This window comes from Dunckerocampus dactyliophorus, chromosome 4 (genome assembly GCF_027744805.1).
Source record: "Dunckerocampus dactyliophorus isolate RoL2022-P2 chromosome 4, RoL_Ddac_1.1, whole genome shotgun sequence".
NCBI lineage: Eukaryota > Metazoa > Chordata > Actinopteri > Syngnathiformes > Syngnathidae > Dunckerocampus > Dunckerocampus dactyliophorus.
Genome location: NC_072822.1, coordinates 18,052,275 through 18,058,712, shown reverse-complemented (window position 1 = coordinate 18,058,712; position 6,438 = coordinate 18,052,275).

Genomic DNA, 6,438 nt, shown 5'->3' with positions numbered 1-6,438 from the left:
ACACAAATTCTCTACGGTATTGCTGGTGATAATGGTTTTGGTATCCACATTTGATCTACAGCAATCTGTGAGTACAATGGTGCAGCGCATTGGCAGTTGGCAGGAAATCCCCTTATTTTTCCGGAACATTTCCCTTATTTTCAAATGCAAATGTTGCCACGTACGCTAAAGACAATTGCAAATAGTAACACAATAAAATACTTCATATGGCTGTGTGGCAGGGTCCATACTGAAAAGTCAAAAGATGCGGGGGCCACGTTGATATTTGTACAGTAGAACTTTGGTTAGCATCATTGTCCCAGAAGGTCTGATTCTAACCGAACCGTATCACACCTTCCCAAAACCTGAGAACTGAGGCAGTCCAACTTCCATTCGTCGTATTTTGTAAATGTGTGCGTTCAAACTGCCGGCAGGGTGTTTTTTACAATATAGCTTTCTTTATTCTCGACCTCAGACAAGCCGTGGAACTGTTTCATGCAATTGTGAATTTTGTAGAATACCCCTAGTTTATAATTACGTTTTCCATTCCTTTTCTTGTTCACCATTTATTTTGTTAATTATGTATATTTTCATTTTCTTATTTGCCTTTCACTTTCTGTTTTGAAGCAGCCGGTTCTTGCACTATTTCATTCTGGAAATTTACATGAAATCGATGTCATATTTATTGTATGTGTTTACTTCTGTCTAAATAAAAAAAATTAAATTAAATAAAAATATCAACAGACGTTCTGGTCTCTTCAGCAACACAAACTTGGCATAGCACTTCGAGTCCGGCTGGACATGCCAGTCCAGCGGCGTGTACAACATAACGCGTTGTTAATGAATAGACTCCATGGGTAAGAAAATACGTGCGAACAGGAGGTTCGTCATCGTTACCGCTTGTTGTCGCCTGTCACTCACTTTTATTTCATTTACAATTCAGGTTGGAGTTTATTTTGAGCGCTGCCTGGATTCTCTGTGCACTGAGAAGCAGTGTGCGATTGCGCATGCGCAGAGCTTAGACGGAACATTGCATGAGCCTGTGACATTTTTTATTTTGCCAGGGGAAACAGTTCTTTCCTCGAACAAAAGTTGTGGGGCATTGAATTAGCGAGTGTTTGACCATCCATATGTTTGTTAGCAGGCTACATCCCGGTTCCTCGAGGATGAGAGAGGACATCCTAAACCAGAGGTGTCCAAACTGTTCCCACCGAGGACCGCATACTGAAGTGCGGGGTGCGGGGGGGGCACTTTTACTTTTTTTTTTAAACCAACCCACGTAGATATGCAAAGACGTTTTTTATATTTAAAGAAAAGAGCAGCCTGCATCTCAGCTTTGTGTTTTCCGTGACAAAGTGCATCATTAATATTACATTTTTCTCCTTACATTATATTACTATATTGACCTTATTATTGTAATATTGTTATTATTGTAATATTATTACATTGTATTTGTTTTGTGTTTCTCATATTACGACTTTTTTCCTTTAATTTTCCAGCTTTATGCAGTTTTTTTCTTAATATAATTACTTTACTGTCATGTTTCGCAGGACAGGAGCGAGTGCTTCCTGTTCTTCGCTCTTATTTTGGCAATGTATACTTCCTGCCGGGTGGAAGAGGCAGCCGCGTCACACCTGGTGGCCGCGCAGCTGTTGCCAATTACCATTAGTGGTGGTTAAAAGACCAGCGTCGTCAGACGTACGGCGCTGGTTGATTGTCGTTACTGTTGTTGTCATTGTTACACGTGTTCCTCGTTTCCTGTTTATTGCTGTCACCTGAGATATTTACTCACCTGGACTTTCTGAACCCGTTATCACAGAGCCTTTTTCTCTGTCGCCTTTTGTTTACTCCTTTCGCACACCATTAAAGAACCTTTATTTTTTCGTCTCTGCATACCGGGGGTCACGCACTCGACGGCTCTACTCGTGCCTGATGTGTCGTGACACTTACTCTGTTCATATTTTTTCTTGTGAAATCACAGCTGTTTTTTTTCCACTTTTGCTGTTGTTTTTTAGTTCTCTTGTTTAATTGTATTTTTAGTAAGCGCCGAGGGCCAACAAAAAACAGTCGCAGGCCTTGAATGGCCTCCTGTCCTATCCCCATTGCTTTTTATGCTGATTTGCAAAAAATGATACTGCGCTAGTTGTTAAGTCTCTACAATATACACGCATGCACTGTAGACATTCTTGTATTTGACTTGTCAGGGAGTAAACCTGATTAAATAATTAGTCGACAGCTTGGTTTTCTCTTTGCCAGACATGCTTCTGTGGTATCCAAGTCCACATGAATGTACTCAAAAAGTATGGCAAATGTTAAACCATTGAACAGAAAACATCATTACGTGGATTAATGCTTTTCATGCCACCGTACCTCCCTTTGAACTGCAGTGTGTGTGTGATATTTAAGACTTTAAGTGGAGTCAGAGTATTATGTGAGGGGGATTTTGTGTGTTAGGACTGTGCTTGGAGGGCTGTCGTGAATTATGGCTGACCCATGATGACCTCGGGTCTCACGACCAATACCTGTGGAAACTTCTGTCATCTGGTTTGCATCGGACTCAAATTGGGGGGGCTGTGGGGGTAGCCTCGGACTGGAACGAGTGAACGAAAGGAGCAAAGTTGCTGCTGAAATTACTGAATGGAACAATACTCCAGTTGTTAATCAACTGAGTTTAAGATGTTGTGCTAACGGCTATGACATGGCTAAGCAAAGGCAGTGAAAAAACATTAAGAAGCACAAAAGAGCAATTTAAGTGGATAAAACTAATAAATAAAATGTTTCTGAAACTTGTATGAACGTGTCCATTGAAAATAGGTTGGAATCTGGAACAGACATTTGGTGCACCTGACGCTTGCTGCAACAGACCTGAAGTCGGCAAGGCCATTGTTATGCTAGTTACTCAACACAGAGCAAATGTTGAAGGCTCATAAAATGTCAGCATGTCTGATGCAAGTTACCGTACAACCATCAAGTTAATCTTTCACTCTTTAGCAAAGTTTGCAAATTTAGTGAAAATGGTAGAGCCAATGCAACAACGGAGGTGTTCAGGCTGGTCAGCAAGTAGATTTCTAAAAGTAGCAACAGCGATGACTAGGGCTGAGCGATGTATCACTATTTTTTAAATATCGATATTTCTTTGAAGCACGATATCAAAAACAAGCATATCGTTCATATCGATGTAGACTGCAACTCTGCGCTGTACCTCTTGATGTGGAGGTCTCATGTTTCAAGATGGCACGCCCGAGTGGCAGTTAGCAACAGCAGCTCCGTATTTTCCACTGCGTTTTTGGCGTTTAATAGCGCTCTATTTGTACTTTCTTGAAAAAGACGGTATAAACCACGTTTACCGTTTGTCATCATGGGGAACGTGAGATCTCTCCCCAACCAACAACTAGCGACATTAACCCGGCTGCAGAGGGACTGCAGTGAGTGCAGCCAGATTAAGATTGAAGATTATAGTTTACTTTTTCTATATTTATTTCAAAAACAGAATGGACTATTTTATTTCAGCGGCTATTTTTCTGTAAGATGTGTAAAATTTGAATAAAACAACTTTACACGCATATTTGGCTTTGACTTTGTCTAAACTCACTTTGTGGAAAAAATGTCGGGATACATATCATATATCGATGTTCAACATAAATATATTGGGATATGAGTTTTGTTCCATATCGCCCAGCCCTCGTGAGATAAATGCAGCTTCTCTTATTACAAACATGTGTATCCTTAAAATTAGATTGCTGTATTATGTATTGGCATAAAAATTTGCGGGCGACTGAGATGTCATCAAACGGCACCGCGCTCCGCAGAGCAACGGGCTTGTCTTATGTCACAGGTCATATATCAAGCTAATTCAATATCACACCTCAGGAAGAATTACCGGTGCTCTGAGTCACACGCAGCACACAGCAAATAATGATGGGAAGCGCAAAACTACCCAGCTATACCCAGTTTTTTATTTCACAGATTGTATTCATCCAGAGTTTCATACTTTGCACTTTGTTTTTAAGCAGATGTTTGTGCCACATAGAAATATGTGCAGCTTTCTAAATTGTATCGTTGTTGTTGATAGTGGGAGGATTTGTTATAATAGTTGTTGAGACAAAATGTTTAAAATAAATATGGCACTTTTTCTATAGCTTGTGTTGCAATATCTGTCTTATTTTGCACAAACAGTGTTTATTTGTGAAATGTATCCAGTGGCATCACAATAAAAGAAGCATAATGTGTTCATTCAGTACATGTGATGTGACCTGAAATTAGTTTGAGGGAAAAGTTTTGCACCCTTCTCGAAATTAATCCAAAGATGTTCCAAATGTCGGCGTTGAAACGCCATCTAGCTAGCTAGCATGCTCGCTTCTCATGGTCTGGCTGGTCAAGTCGTGCACCCTTCTTGAAATTAATCCAAAGGCGTTCCAAATTTCGGCGTTTGCGCTGGACCAAGCCAGCTAGCGGCGCCTTTCGCCGGAAGCCCAGGCTCTCACGTTTGTAAGACACTGTTGACTGTTTGCTTCTCTCGCGATACCCGGTGCATGTCTCCACAATCGATTAATCTACAGATTTATGGCTGATTATTATAGATTCAGGAGTCTTTTAGCGGTGAATCGGAATTGTTCGCTCCTCAAACCGGATATTTGGTCACATCAGTTCATCTCTATCGGATAGGTTTTGATGCCTTTGCAAAGGCAACAGAATTTTGCTTGAGAGTGTGTTCAAGAGATCACTGCAAAGTTTTTTGTTATTGTAAAGTTAATGTTATCATAAGAAAACAAGCGCAGTTAACCTACAGCCACCAAGTAACGTTAGCTTACTTGATCACATGCATTCCATAATATGGTATACATAATATGTTGATACTGCATATCTCGATACCTTTATCTTTGGCCCGTTATTCCTCTTTCTAAATTGTTCACCCGATGGCTTTGACTTTCTCTTTTCTATGTTTTGTTGACACAAAGTAATGACACTTAATCGTCATCTCCCACCGTCACTCAACAAGCAGTCAAGGCTAAATCAACTCATATTGACTCAAGTCCCTCCTTTTTATTTCACATTTTAGTCGCGAAATAACATTTCTTTGAGACGCGTGATCTGCGATATAGTAATTGATGATTGTTTCCCCTCTTAATATTTTCGTTTTACTTTTAAAATGTTATTTATTTAATTTTAATTTAATGAAGTGGGAATGAAAATGAGAGGGAACAAAAGTCATTGGCTGCTCCTCCTGTGTGCACTGCATCCTTATACAGTCATGGAAAAAGTGATTAGACCAGCCTTGTTTCTTCAGTTTCTTGTTCCTTTTAATGCCTGATAGAACTAAAGGTACCTTTGTTTGGACAAATATAACAATGACAACAAGAATAGCTCATAAGAGTTACATTTTTTTACAGTACAATGCTATAGCTATTCATGTAAGAACTTAGGTGATTTTGGTTATCAAGATTGCCCCTGACCATATTGTTGAAGCACAGCAGCAACAATAACCAAGCCTCTTCTCATTTGGTGATGCTGCCCTCTGTTGGAACATGGCTATCATACAGTATATACCCTACTCTTGTATTAGTTGGGAACGCACCGTTTCTGTATAGAAAAAGTGCTGCAGTGGATAACTATTGATCAACACATATGACATCACAAAACGCACTATATCATATATCAATATGATACAAATGTTTATTTGTTGTGTGTGTCTATCTTTTGTCAAAGACTCATTTTATTGCTATCACCTTTACTTGGTAATTGATTCCCGATATAAGTCAATTGTTGGATGTATCCTGTGGTTTTTCCTCCTTCCTTCCTCATGTCAACTACACTGACAGCTCATATTATTGGGTACTGTTTTTCAGTTTAATTTTCAGAGCCAAAGATCTACATCCTACTAGAAACAGAAAATCTATTTATAAACACATAAATGTGTAATATATTTACGATATTTATAAATATGATTATGTATGTACATGTATATCAGGGGTGCACACACTTTTTCAGCTGGCAAGTTACAAGTCGACATGATCTACAGTGGTGTGAAAAAGTGTCTGCCCCCTTCCTGATTTAATTTTTTTTTTTTTTTTTGCATGTTTGTCACACTTAAATGCTTCAGATCATCAAACAAATTTAAATATTAGTCAAAGACAACACAACTGAACATAAAATGCAGTTTTTAAATGAACCTTTTTATTGTTAAAGGAGAAAAAATATATAAACCTACATGGCCCTGTGGGAAAAAGTGATTGCCCCCTAAACTTAATAACTGGTTGGGCCACCCTTAGCAGCAACGACTGCAATCAAGGATCAGAGATAACTTGCAATGAGTCTCTTACAGTGCTGTGGAGGAATTTTGTCCCACTCATCTTTGCAGAATTGTTGTAATTCAGCCACATTGGAGGGTTTTCCATGAAGCACCTTTTTAAGGTCATGCCACAGCATCTCAATAGGATTCAGGTCAGGACTTTGACTAGG